The sequence below is a fragment of the Tachyglossus aculeatus genome, chromosome X3, assembly GCF_015852505.1.
Source record: "Tachyglossus aculeatus isolate mTacAcu1 chromosome X3, mTacAcu1.pri, whole genome shotgun sequence".
NCBI lineage: Eukaryota > Metazoa > Chordata > Mammalia > Monotremata > Tachyglossidae > Tachyglossus > Tachyglossus aculeatus.
Genome location: NC_052099.1, coordinates 4830880 through 4845711, shown reverse-complemented (window position 1 = coordinate 4845711; position 14832 = coordinate 4830880). Strand labels below are relative to the sequence as shown.

Sequence of the window (14832 nt, the reverse complement as noted above, 5' to 3'; positions counted from 1 at the left end):
GTAGTCCAGACGGGATAGGATGAGAGCTTGAATTAGCAGGGTAGCGGTTTGGATGGAGAGGAAAGGGCGGATCTTGGCAATGTTGCGGAGCTGAGACCGGCAGGTTTTGGTGACGGCTTGGATGTGAGGGGTGAATGAGAGAGCGGAGTCGAGGATGACACCAAGGTTGCGGGCTTGTGAGACGGGAAGGATGGTAGTGCCGTCAACAGAGATGGGAAAGTCAGGGAGAGGACAAGATTTGGGAGGGAAGACAAGGAGCTCAGTCTTCGACATGTTGAGCTTTAGGTGGTGGGCAGACATCCAGATGGAGATGTCCTGAAGGCAGGCGGAGATGCGAGCCTGGAGGGAGGGGGAGAGAGCAGGGGCAGAGATGTAGATCTGGGTGTCATCAGCGTAGAGATGATAGTTGAAGCCGTGGGAGCGAATGAGGTCACCAAGGGAGTGAGTGTATATTGAGAACAGAAGGGGACCAAGCACTGAACCTTGGGGAACCCCCACAGTAAGAGGATGGGAGGGGGAGGAGGAGCCTGCAAAAGAGACTGAGAAAGAACGACCGGAGAGATGAGGAGAACCAGGAGAGGACGGAGTCTGTGAAGCCAAGGTCAGATAACGTGTGGAGGAGAAGGGGGTGGTCCACAGTGTAGAAGGGGGTGGTCCACAGTGATCCCTTTCCCTCCTCCTCCCTCTGTCCTAGAAACTCCCTTCTCCTTCTGACAGACCACCACTCTGCCCACCTTCAAAGCCCTACTAAAATCTTATCTCCTCCAAGAGGTCTTCCCCAGGAAGATGATCCATGTAGTAGTGTACAGATTGGAAGGTGGAGAGGCTGGAGGCAGGGAGGCCAGTGAAGAGGCTGATACACAAGTCTAGCCAAACTATGACAAGAGCTTGGACCAGGGTGGCATGTTTGGAGCAGAAGGGGTGGACCTAAGAAATGTTGTGTCAGAAGGAACAACAGGATTTAGCAGTATATTGAATATGAGAGCTTGCAAGACAGACAGGATTTGAAGATGACACTGAGTACTAGAGCCCTGAGTAGTGTGGGGGAGGGTGGATAGTGGTGTCTTTCCCGTGGACCTCAGACCCGGGTGAAGGGGGAGATTCTGTGGCCTTTTGGCTCCTGCTCGAGTTTCTGCCCGCCCTGATCAGCTTGAATTGTACTTAAATTGCTATAGGATCCTGGTGAGAAAGAAGATGCTGAGGAGAATCAGTGATAAGATGCTATCATTGCTGCAACCAAAGCAAGGGAAGAGATAAAGCTTAATGTACATTCTTTCTTTCCTGTCCTGATATATGCGTGACAACCTAAGAGAGCTGTTACCAACTTTTTAAAAAAAAAAAAATCTTTTTACAGTTTTGGGAGCTCAGACCTCTAAGTCATTATACAAAGTTAGGAAAACCCTACCTGCTATGGCACCTGATCTCAGCAAGCAGACACCAATCTAGGAGGACTTTACCTTTGATCAGACCAAAGATTAAAGATAAATTGCCACAGGATGCTCCACTTTCATTTCATTGGATAAACATGTTTCTTGATTTCTTTCCCCTATATTTATTCATTAATATCCTTTCTTCTGTGTCTTTTTCTAATTTAAGTATTGCTAATCACTTGGTGGCTTTATTCAGGATCAAAGTCTTGTTTTGATAGTTTTATGAGTGTGTGTGTGTGTGTGTGTGTGTGTGTGTGTATATATATATTTATGTCTATAGACTGATGATTTGGCAAGTAGAAAGAACATGGCTCTGGGAATCATTGAATGAATGAATCAAGAAACCAGGGTTTTAGTTCCAGCTCCATAAGTGAAAGAAGAATGCTGGGGCTGAGCTAGCAGTGCTGAAGATTTCTGACCCCCTGGGGTGTTCCATGAGGTGGACAGGCCCAATGGGAATCCTGAGGAAAAAGCTGGTTTAACACAGGCAACACTTACCGTGGTAACTACCAGATGTGTTCCTTCAGTCCCATAACACTTATGTCTGTCTCCCCCTTCTAGACTGTGAGCCCACTGTTGGGTAGGGGCCGTCTGTATGTGTTGCCAACTTGTACTTCCCAAGCACTTAGTACAGTGCTCTGCACACAGTAAGCGCTCAATAAATATGATTGAATGAATGCGTTAAAGTGCCATGGCACGGCGTCAGAATTATACTCCAGTCACATATTATTAATAATACTACTTGTTAAGTGTTTACTATGGGTCAAGCACTGTACTAGAGATACAAGATAATCAGGTTAGAGACAGTCCCTGTCCCACCAGGGACTCAAAGTCTATGTAGAAGGGAGTAGGATTTAACCCACATGAGGAAACTGAGACACAGAGAAGTTGTTACTCTATTTATTTATTTATTTATTTATTTATTTTACTTGTACATTTCTATCCTATTTATTTTATTTTGTTGGTATGTTTGGTTCTGTTCTCTGTCTCCCCCTTTTAGACTGTGAGCCCACTGTTGGGTAGGGACTGTCTCTATGTGTTGCCAATTTGTACTTCCCAAGCGCTTAGTACAGTGCTCTGCACATAGTAAGCGCTCAATAAATACGATTGATTGATTGATTGTGACTTGCCCAAGGTCATACAGCAGACAAGTGGCAGAGTGGGGATTAGAACCAAGATCCTCTGACTCCCAGGATCATGGTTTTTCCACTAGGCTACACTGCTTCTCCCAAGCTTCAAGGTTTAAATAGGGCCTGCATGTTTAAAAAAAAATCATTTGTGCGCGCTTTGCAATGTGCTGCACTCCTGCCCACCTCCTGCTTGTTGCACTCTGTACCCTAACGGGAATTCTACTGACAGGTATGAGAGGGCAAGTGTTGTTGTGCAAATTGTTAGAGCTGAAATTAATTCCTTCACACAGGTCCTTGCTCCTGAATTCTGGGACCAAGGATCATCTGGACACAAGACTCCATCATCTATATGTCTAGGAGAGCTTAGACCACCTGAAAGTGTCTGTAATGAGGCATACCTTACAATGTGGCTGTAATACATTCCTTGAAGATATTGCTTTGTTGTGAATAGCTATATCCTAGGAATCTTTTTCCCAAAGACAGTGATTAGGTTCATTTTCAGACCAGACATGATGATAATAATATTTGTTGTAGTTGTTAAGCACTTAGTAGGTGTCAACCACTGTACTAAGCACAGGGGTAGATACAAGGTAATTAGGTTGGATGTAGTCCCTGTCCCACATAGAGCTTGCAGTCTTAGTCCCCATTTTACAGATGAGGTAACTGAGGCACAGAGAAGTGAAGTGATTTGCCTTAGATTAAATTGTGAGGACCTAGAGATGCTTCTTAAGATCTTTTTATTTTTCACAATACATTTTTAACTCCTAGACTTAGTTTATGATGATGATGATAATAATAATGATACTTGTGGTATTTAAGCACATACTATGTACCAAGTACTGTACTATGCCCTGGGGTATATAGAAAGACAATCAGGGACAGGACAGAGCTGGGATTAGAATCCAGGTCCTCTGACTCCCAGGCCTGTGCTCTCTCACTGAGCCTCACAATGCAGAGGTGCTGTTGGACTAAGGGGTGTATTAAGGGAGGAGTTTGACTGTTTCTTTGACTTCCCTGAAACCAGGAGAAGATGTGAGAAACCTGGATGACATGTAATCCAGCAAAAAGCATTTGGGAGCATTCTACTATCATCATTTTGTTAGAGCCTGTTGCATTCAGAGCATTATACTAGGCACTTGGGTAGGATCTGGAAGCAGTGTAAGACAGGATCTCTGCCTCCAAGCAGTTTACAATCAAGTGGGGAACACAAGCAGACATAAATGGACAAATATATATTGGTTGAAAGAGCTTGAGAGTATGTATGAACACCAAATACCAATGTGGAATTCTCTCACTTAATATCCTTTCCTCCTTCCTGCTGCTTGTCTTGAAAAATTCCCATGCAGCTCCAGGATTGAACTTTCCTGGCACACAGTATATTGGAAGTTCTTTATGAACGCCAAATGCTAGAGGGCTTTGAAAATCCAAGCTAAGATTCCAGTCTCAGTCTACTTCCAAGAACACATTTGCTGTGGGATATGCAGGTACTCAGATTCCCTCTTACAAACTTGACTGAATCACTGCTTTCTCTAAGGGTTACCAGCTGGGAAAAATCAAATAGCAGAATCAAGCTGGATGATGAAAAGTACGCAATCTGAATGGGACTAAGGAAATTTGCCATCCCAAGAGAATTTTCCCCAGACCAATAAAGTTCCTGACCTAGAGACCCTTACCAAAGGGGCCCACTGGGCTAATGTCTTGTTCTGTGGACCAATCCCACCCCCAGGACCCTGAAGGAAATAAGCCAACCAGTCATAAGCACAAGAGCTCTGGCTTCAAGGCCAGAATGTATCAGGTGTAGAGACCTCAAATTTGTATTCATCAGTTTAAACCAGAAAGAAGGGCTTTCAAACATGGCATTGCTCTTATCAGTGTTTTTTTTAATGGCATTTAGTCATTACTGTGTGTTAGGCACTGTTCTAAGTGCTGGGGTAGATACAAAATAATCGGTTTGAACATAGCCCAGGTCCCAAGTGGGACTTAATCCCCATTTAAAAGATGAGGTGAGGTAACTGAGGCAAAGAGGAGTGGTTTGTCCAAAGTTGCACAGCAGCCAGGTACAAGTAATGTCTCTGGGTCTGTTTCTTCATCTGCAAATGAATTTAAATAATAATAATTATTATGGTAGTTAAGTGCTTACTATGTGCCAAGCACTGTTCTAAGCTCTGGGGTAGATACAAGATAATCAGGTTGGACACAGTCCCTGTCCCACGTAGGGCTCGCGGTCTTAATCCCCATTTTACAGATGAGGTAACTGAAACACAGAGAAGTGAAGTGGTTTGCCCAAGGTCACACAGCAGTCAAGTGGAGGAGCCAGAATTAGACCCCACTTCCTCTTACTCCCAAGTCCATGCTCTTGCCACTAGGCCACGCTGCTTCCCATAGCTGTTCTCTCTTTTCCTCACTAACAGTATGAGCCCATGTGGATTAGGGACTATGTCCAATCTAATCATTTTATATCTACACCAATGTTGAGCGCAGTGGTTGGGCACATAAGTGCTTAACAAATGCCACAATTATTATTACTGTTGTTATTCAGCAAAGTCTGGTAAATACTAGTTTTTTTATCCTTGTCCAGGAAATCATTTAGGAGTAGCACTAAATAGAATGCCAACCTGAATTGCCAAGATCAAACCAAGGTTGACTCTCAACACCAGTTGGGAATTGGAGATTTTAATGCACAGTTAGGAGACTCCCCACTTGGCCTTTGGTGGTTTGCCTTTCTCATAACATGGTTTCTGTGCCATAAATGCAGCAGGGCTGTCAGCTCACAGCTAAAATACAACAAATCTGATAGTCTTGTGTCTGTCCCTCGTGTACTGCAATCCACCCCATAAAATGACTACTTAAGTACAGTTCAGTGAAATTGGCAGCCTCTTTACCCCAACAGCGGCCCAGACCTGAATATATCCTATCATGTTTACATCATGAAGGGTGGTAAATGCACTTGAATTCCTAAGGGGAGAAATTCTAAGCAGAATTGACAAATAATTCCCTTTGGAATAGCAGGAAATAATTTCAAAACCTAAAAGAAATCCACTCAGAAAGCAACTTTCCCAAGGCTTCGAAGCTCCATGTATGCGCCAAATGTTTCATGAGCATGGAAAAGATTAAAAATTCAATTTGTAAATGACTTTTCCTCAAGGGGAAAATCACCAATTCAGAGGTCAGGTAGAAGTTGTTCCTACAGGGTCTTCCACTGGAATTCACTTCTGCCAAATGTGATCAAAACCTGAGGAATCTATTCATTTCACTAAAAAATACACTAGTTCATGATGTCAACAGATGAGTTCTTAAGATAACTCATTATTCATTGTTACATTGTTTTTTCAGAAGGAGGTGAGTATTATAACTTCACTAAACTCATTACAATATTCCCATCTTTATGGCTAATGACAAAATCTGTCAGGCTTCTAATTGATATATTCTATTAATGGAGCTAGTGCATGCTTTTTGATGCAAAAGATGCTTTTAGGGGGGTGTCAAAATAACAATAATGATAGTTGTGGTATTTGTCAAATGCTTACTATGTGCCAACTAGCTCTGGGGGAGATACAGGATAATCAGATCCCACATGGAGCTCACAGTCTAAGTAGGAGGGAGAACAAGTATTGAATCCCCATTCTGCAGATGAGGGAACTGAGATGTAAATAAGGTAAGTGATCGCTCAAGGTCACATAGCAGACCTATTAGCCCCCCCTTTTTTTTAAGTAGCTAATTAGGATTAGCACTCAAGTCTTCTGACCCCCAGAACTTTGTTCTTTCCAGGTCCGAGTTCTTTCAAAATACTGGAATATGAAAACAATGAAGACAGCTCTATCTCTCTTACGTATCTAATGTCTTCTCCTGCTGTTCCTCAGCCTGTGTTGCTTGCTGTTCCCAAGTTCACCTTCTCACTGCGCTTTCTCCTTGACTTTCCAACCCCTTGCTCGTGCCCTTTCTCCTACCTGGAGCTCTCTCCTTCCCCATGAAAATCCACTAGGCCACAGTTTTTGCTGTATTTTAAGCCCTTTTAAACCCCACCTCCTCCAGGAAGCCTTCCCTGATTAAATCCCACCACCCCAAGTAACATCATCAAATTGCACATGGATTTGCTCCCTTTTTTCATTCATTCAATCATATTTGAATACTTACTGTGTGCAAAGCACTTTTCACCCCTCCCTCAGCCCCACATCACTTATGTACATATTTGTAATTTAGTTATATTAATGTCTATCTCCCCCTTTGGACTGGACCACTGTGGGCAGGGAACATGTCTACCAACTCCATGTTGTACTCTCCTAAGCATTTAGTTTAGTGCTCTGCACACAGTAAGTGCTCAATAAATAATAACAATAATAATAATGATGGTATTTAAGTGCTTACTATGTGCAAAGCACTGTTCTAAGTGCTGGGGGGATATAAAATGATCAAGTTGTCCCACATGGGGTCACAATCTTAATCCCAATTTTACAGATGAGGTAATTGAGGCACAGAGAAGTTAGGTGACTTGCCCAAAGTCACATAGCTGATAAGTGGCGGAGCTGGGATTAGAACCCATGACCTCTGACTCCCAAGCCTGTGCTCTTTCCACTGAGCCATGCTGCTTCTCAAAATGTAGTAGAGGAGGCCCTAGTGATTGATCATACCAATAACCTCCTTCAGAATATATACATTCTCCTTAGTAGGCACGCATGCAGTGATTCACATACTCTACTTATTGATTAATGTATTCAGTTATTAGTCTTCCCATACTCCGGCTTTACCAGATGCATCTCTGTATATCTTCCCTGCTTCCTATGTTTGTAAATAACTTGTATCCCCCATTGATGTTAAGTTCCTTGAGAGCAGGAACCACATCCTCTCTAGTGCATTGTACAGTACTTTGCATGCTGTAGGCACTCAATAAACTTACTGTTGATGACGATAATGACAGCACAAAGCCTGCTAATTTTCCCTGTCCCACATTATGTGACATAAGGGGTCACTTTAAGTAGAATGTCCAGGTGAACATCTCCACCTCAGGTGGAAAGACTAATTATCCTAACCTTCATCTCCGGCAACTAGTTCCCTTGGGTGCAAATGATGCCAACCGCAGTCTGAAAAAGCAGGGATCAAATCTGATTAACTTGTTTCCTACTGGCATCAGATTCAGAGCCCTTGGGCATCTAGCAAACCCCAGTGGATGATAAAGTTACCCGTGCCTAATGCCCAATACCCATCATTGACAAATTATATTTAGAAATATGCATGCTATGAGGAAATATTTTTCCTGGTAGCTGGCTTCTGAAAGATGAGGAAAGAAAAACTAACCCTAAAGGAAGATAAGATTTAGGTTCCTTGGCAGTGTTGAGTTACATTTCTGATATATCAGGCAATGAAGATTTTATATAACAACTAATAGGTGGTATATTGTAAGGTGACCCCACTTTTCCAAAGTTCAAAGTGGTATCGGGATGGGACTTGCAAGGTCAGTGATCCAAGATTAGGGAGAAGAGACAGGAAAACTAGGCAGAGAGCTAGACAGAGAAATGTGTGTGTGTGTCCATTTGTCCATACATGTGTGGGGAGTAGAGAGGCAGAGAAATGGGAAGAAGAAAGCAGAATCAGGGAGAGAAGACAAGCAGAGAAAAGGTGGCGGAGATCAAGCAGTATTTCTGTCAGAGCTGCCCTGTAATGATAGTATTTCATTCATTCAATTGTATTTATTGAGCACTTACTGTGTGCAGAGCACTGTGCTAAGCACTTGGGAAGTACAAATTGGCAGCATATAGAGACGGTCCCTACCCAACAGCGGGCTCACAGTCTAGAAGGGGGAGACAGACAACAAAACAAAGCACATTAACAAAATAGAATAGTAAATATGTACAAGTAAAATAGAGTAATACATCTGTACAAACATATCAGGTGCTGTGGGGAGGGGAAGGAGGTAGGGTAGGGGGAGGAGGGGGAGAGGAAGGAAGGGGCTCAGTCTGGAAAGGCCTCCTGGAGGAGGTGAGCTCTCAGTAGGGCTTTGAAGGGAGGGAGGGCATTCCAGGCCAGGGGGAGGATGTGGGCTGGGGGTCGATGGCGGGACAGGTGAGAATGAGCCACAGTGAGGAGGTTAGCAGCAGAGGAGCGGAGGGTGCGGGGTGGGCTGTAGAAGGAAAGAAGGGAGGTGAGGTAGGAGGGGGCGAGGTGATGGAGAGCCTTGAAGCCGAAGGTGAGGAGTTTTTGCCTGATGTGTAGGTTGATTGGTAGCCACTGGAGATTTTTGAGGAGGGGAGTAACATGCCCAGAGCATTTCTGCACAAAGATGATCCGGTCAGCAGCATGAAGTATAGATTGAAGTGAGGAGAGACAGGAGAATGGGAGGTCAGAGAGGTGGCTGATGCAGTAATCCAGTCGGGGAAGGATGAGAGATTGAACCAGCAGGGTAGCGGTTTGGATGGAGAGGAAAGGGCGGATCTTGGCAATGTTGCGGAGGTGAGACCGGCAGGTTTTGGTGATGGATTGGAAGTGAGGGGTCACATCCAAGAGAGCAGAGTCGAGAATGACACTAAGGTTGCGGGCTTGTGAGACGGGAAGGATGGTAGTGCCGCCAACAGTGATGGGAAAGTCAGGGAGAGGGCAGGGTTTGGGAGGGAAGATAAGGAGTTCAGTCTTGGACATGTTGAGTTTTAGATGGCAGGCAGACATCCAGATGGAGATGTCTTGAAGGCAGGAGGAGACACGAGCCTGAAGGGAGGGAGAGAGAGCAGGGGCAGATGTAGGTTTATTAAACACTTACAATGTGTCAAGCTCTATTCTAAGCACTGGGGTAGATACAGGTGATTGGGTTAGACACAGTCCATGTCACACAATGCTCACAGTCTCAAGTTGGAGGGAGAAGGATTTAATCCCCATTTTCTAGTTGAGGTAACTGAGGCACAGAGAAGTTAGGTGACTTGCCCAAGTTCACACATGAGACAAGTGACAGAGCTGGGATTAGAACCCAGGTCCTCTGATTCCCAGGTCTTTCCACACTGCTTCCCAATCTGCTTAGGTTTTGGGACTGTCCCATCTAATTCAGGACATCTGGTCACTTAACCTACGTAATAATCGTGGCATTAAGCACTTACTATGTCCCAAGCACTGTACTAAGCACTGGGGTACATACAAGATATTTAGTTTGGATGCAATCTCCACCCGACATGGGGCTCACAGTCTAAGTAATGAGTGTAAGCTATTTCAAAATCATTTTCCACTACTGCTTTTCACTCCAACACTTCATGGTTTGCTGTCAGAACTTTTCTAACTCTTAAAGATATACTTCACTAACCTAGTAAACAGGAATCTGGAAGTCTTCAGTTACAGTCCCCATTCTATATATTTAGCGATTCCATGGTCATGATGAGATGGTTGCTAAGGAAATAAAACAAGCCAGAAATTGAGAAAGTTCGACAAAATATTATTCTTCATTTCTCAGACATGGCAACAGAATGAATAATGAATCATGCCAAAAATAAGTGTGGGATAATAAGCAATAAGGCGACTTTAAGATGAGAAACATTTTTTACAATACCAGAAAAGTATTTTTGTTCATAACTATGAACTCTTTCTACCTCTGAATAATTAAGAGAAACATTGTGCATATGACTAATTGATTGTCACTTAATTTATCAGAGGATTGTTTCTACGAATAACTTGATGTTCTACAGAGCCCTTGGATTGTCTTGATAAATGTCTTTTAAATTGAATTTAAATAGAAGGAATTGGAGAAGCAGCATGGCCTAGTGGAAAGACCATGGGCCTAGGAATCACAGGACCTAGGTTCTCATTTTAGCTCTGCCAAATTCTTGTTGTGTGACCTTGGACAAGTCACTTGCCTCACTTCTCCATTCTACTTAGACTGTGAGCCCAGTACAGGACAGGAACTGTGTCCAATCAAATTCACTTGTATCAACCCCAGCACTTAGAACAGCATTTGATCCATAGTAACTGCTTAACAAATACCATAAAAAATTAATGAGTTGTATTCTGCCAGAACCACAAAACTTTGCCAGTGACAATTGGAAGTCCACGCAGCTTGTCAAAAAGAAATAGTGTGGCAAATTCCAGGATTTCCTATCTCCAAATTCTTCTGGACACTCAGAATAGCCATCAGAAATGTACTGAAAAGGGGAAGATATTATGGCTGTCTGGGAAAACCCAAAGGCACAGCTAGTATCCACCCAGAGGTCCCTGAGGATTGTCATTGTTAAATGGAACCTAATCACCCAAAGACTAATGGAACTGACTTACTGAAGACATTAGAGAAAGAAAGATCTCTAGAAGGTCTTTGGCTTCATTTTTTTTATGGCATTTGTTAAACACTTACTATGTGCCAGACACTATAATAAGCCCTGGGCTAGATATTTGATAATCAGGTTGGACACAGTCCATGTCCCACATGGGGCTCACAATCTTACTCCCCATTTTATAGATGAGGTAACTGAGGCACAGAGAAGTTAAGTGACTTGCCCAAGGTCACACAGCAGGCAAGTGTCAGAGCTGGGATTAGAACCCAGGTCCTCTGACTCCCAGGCCCATGCTCTTTCCACTAGGCAATGCTGCTTCTCATTGTCACCTTGCCTATCAATCAATCTGTTGTATTTCTTGTGCACTTACTATGTACAGAGCCCTGAACCAAGCACTTGGAAGAGCACAGTGTAACTGAGTTTGTGGACATGTTCCCCATCTACACTGACCTTACAGACTAGAAGAGTTTACAGTCTAGAGGAGCTGTCTCCCTCTTATAACTGGCTTGATGGTGATCACCTTAGTTACTGGTGACTGTGTTACAGATGGTGTTACAAGGTCTAGCTGTAGTAAATAATTACCCACTTGAACTGACAGAAAGTTCATTCATTCATTCAATCGCATTTATTGAGTGCTTACTGTGTGCAGAGCACTGTCCTAAGCACTTGGGAAGTACGAGTTGGCAACATATAGAGACGGTCCCTACCCAACAGTGGGTTCACAGTCTAGAAGGGGAAGACAGAGAACAAAACAAAACATATTAACAAAATAAAATAAATAGAATAAATATGTACAAATAAATAAATATAGTAATAAATACGTACAAACATATATACATATATACAGGTGCTGTGGGGAGGGGAAGGAGGTAAGGTCGGGGGGATGGGGAGGAGGGGGAGAGGAAGGAGGGGGCTCAGTCTGAATTAGAAGTTCTGTGAGGCAAAGGAAAATGGAATGCTTTAATTGCATGGACCCTGACTTTTTGTTCTGACATGCTAATTGGAATAACCACATTTTATTGATTGATAGCATTCACTTGCATTCCCCATGCTGGTGGAAAAATCAATAAGCACTTTTTTGCTTCAAAAGTGCTCCCCAGTATGTCAATGCTGATTTTTAACATTTATTCATGCTATATAATTACCATGATGTTTTGAAAACATCAGGTTCAGTTAGTCCTTTGGTTTCTTTTGCTTGAAACATTTCTCCTTGAGAAGACATAAAGGACTGCTGAATCATAAGCTGAAATTGAGAAACCAAAAGCAAGGAGGGCAAAGGAATCATACCAAGGGCATGATAAAACCAAGTCTTGAGGAGCAGACTTTGAGAAGCAGTGGATAGAACACAGGCCTGGGAGTCAGAAGACCTGGGTTCTACTCCCATTCAGCCTACTGTGTGACCTTGGGCAAATCACCCAACCTCTCTGTGCCTCAGTTACCTCATCTGTAAAACAGGAATTCAATACCTGTTCTCCCTCCTACTTAGACTGTGAGCCCCTTGTGGGACAGGGGCTGTATCCAGCCTAAGTTGTATCTATCCCGGTGCTTAGAACAGTGCTTGACGCATAGTAAGCGCTTAACAAATACCATGAAAAAAGGGCAGGATCATTTCACTTCTCTAAGTGGGAACTCCACTCAACCTAACACTCCAAGACAATCCTAGAACTCAAACCCCCCTTAACCAGGTCAAAGACAGGAAGCTTTCAAAATGTTTCACTACTTCTGCCTAGGCAGGACTTCTTGGGCTTCAGGCTCTTCAACCAGAAGGGTATTCTAGTCAAGGAGCTTTAATAAAGGTGATATAGGAAATCTGAACAGAGTGGTATTAATCGTGGCCTGAACCTGATCCACCATAGCTTCCAAGGGGGCCATTTAATTCTATGTCAATCAGTCCATGTTATCACCTACTAGTAATCATACATTTCTTGCACTTTGACAAACCAAAGGAACTGTTTTACTATATCTAATACAGTTTCACAAACTTACATTTTATTAGCATACATTTTGCCTAGGATGGGGTCAGTGAAATTCCCTTTCTTTCTAGCTATTTTAGGGAGCTACATATTCATTTAACCACAAATGACTTTTCAGTGTAGCAAAGATCAGGCCACTGTTACCCCCATATTTGAACAACTCCCAATCCCACTTTAGTTGACTAGATATGTTTTTTGGGACCAGTAGAGTAGTTCTAAGAGTGACTCAGTATTTTCCATGAAAGGTTTTTCACAAATAACAACTGAATGCAGTTATTCACCTTGCCTTTGGATCAACTTATTTTCTCTTGTGGCACAAAAAAACACAAGTAACTCGGAAAACTTGTCACTCCCTTCAGGGAGATGTTGCAGAAGGTTCTTCTCCAAGAGTGGGAAAGACAGTTATTGGCCTGGATTGATAATAATAATAGTATTTAAGCATTTAATATGTACTAAGCACTGGGGGTAGGTACAAGATAAACAGGACCTGCATGCAGCTCACAATCTAAGTAGGAAGGAGAACAGGCATTGAATCCCCATTTTGCAGAGAGGGAACTGAGGCACAGAGAAGTTAAAGAACTTGCCCAAGGTCACACAGTAGACAAGTAGCAGAGCTGGAAGTAGAACTGAGGCCCTCTGATTCCCATTCCTGTGCTTGTTCAACTAGGCTGAGCTGTTTCTCAGTTAGAGGTACAGTTTTGAGGTATAATGTTAGCCTGGGTCATAGAGTGTATTGCATTACTTCTGGAGGTCTTGTTCAATCAGGCTGGACTACTCTGGAGAATTCTGGAAGCTTGGGTTCCCTTTCCTTCTAGTTTTTTTCTTATAATCAGAAAAGGTACTATCAGCTGTGTCCCCTGGCCCTAGGATTTTGCAATTCTCTGTGATTATTGTTTTGCAATGGGAGTCAAAGGGAAAAAAATGGATTCAATTGAAATGGTCTGTCAAAAGGCAGACATGTCATTTGCAACAGCAGCAAATACACCACAACAGTGGTGCAGATTTTTGCAATCTGCAAAAATTAGTCCTGTCCATTGCAAGGCCCTTAATTTTGTTCAGTATTTTGGGATGGCATGTACTAACAGTGCCCTCTGCTGTCTGATAGAACTATTGTGCCCCAACTATGCTTAGCTCCAACCTGTTGGCTAGTTGGTTTGTATTATTGGTGACCTGTTCAAGTAGAAAGATGAGGTGTAGTGGTCAGATCAGTAAAGGTCGAATTTTTTTAAAAAAACTCAAAAAGATAAAATTTTGGTTCCTCTTCATAGCCCTGCCACTGATTCCCGAAGGGTAGTTTTTCCACAAGAGGAAAAAAAAATACCTGCGTGTTAATACCAGAATATTTAAGATTTTCCCCCTGCTTTAGTCCTGTCCCATCCTTCAATTAGGATTGATCTATCACTGTTTGTTGAGAATTCTTCTAAATTCTAATAATTAGCTCATGAATGCTATTTAATTTTTTAAACTCTAAAGCTGAGGCACTGAGTGGTTAAAATGTATAGGTTAATAGTTTTAAAACTATAACTCAGTTTTATAGTTTACAGGACTAAATCCATACCCCAGAGACCCAGAAGATGAATTTTGTTATTAGTGAGGTGACTAAATGTCCTGATTCTGTTAGGAGAATCCTGGTACTCAGAGGTCTATCTCATCAACTGCTTTAAGCATTTTGGGTTGGGGAGACTGGGGTGAGCTTTGTGCTTATATCAAAGGATGCATGACATACTTCCAGTCATGTTTTTGTTTTGGATTCTGTTGTCTGAGGCACATGCACAACTCATGTGATCATTTTTGTTTCCAGAATGCCTAAATCCCCAGAAATAAGTAGAAGAGCAAGAGGAGGAAGGAGAAGCTTGAGAAAGACAACAGCCGTGAACTTTGAAGATTACAGAGGTGATAGAGAGGACAGCTCTGGTGGATGGGTGAGTGAACAAGGAACCAAGATCCTCAGCCCATGGAGAGACTGGGCCAAGGGTGATGAGTGATGAGTCAGAAGCAGATCAGGATCACTGCCTTAAAGATTGTGGCCCAATAAGGATGAAAGGGACAGGATTGGGGTTCT

General features: G+C 42.8%; 1 long non-coding RNA gene across 1 annotated transcript in view; it reads left to right on the top strand.

Moving 5' to 3' along the window:
• Window positions 1–14832, top strand: part of LOC119948702 — a 52311-nt gene that overhangs the window by 14092 nt on the left and 23387 nt on the right. Inside the window, exon 3 of the long non-coding RNA XR_005457039.1 lies at window positions 14572–14692. This is a non-coding gene — a long non-coding RNA (uncharacterized LOC119948702). The remainder of the gene's footprint in view (window positions 1–14571; window positions 14693–14832) is intronic.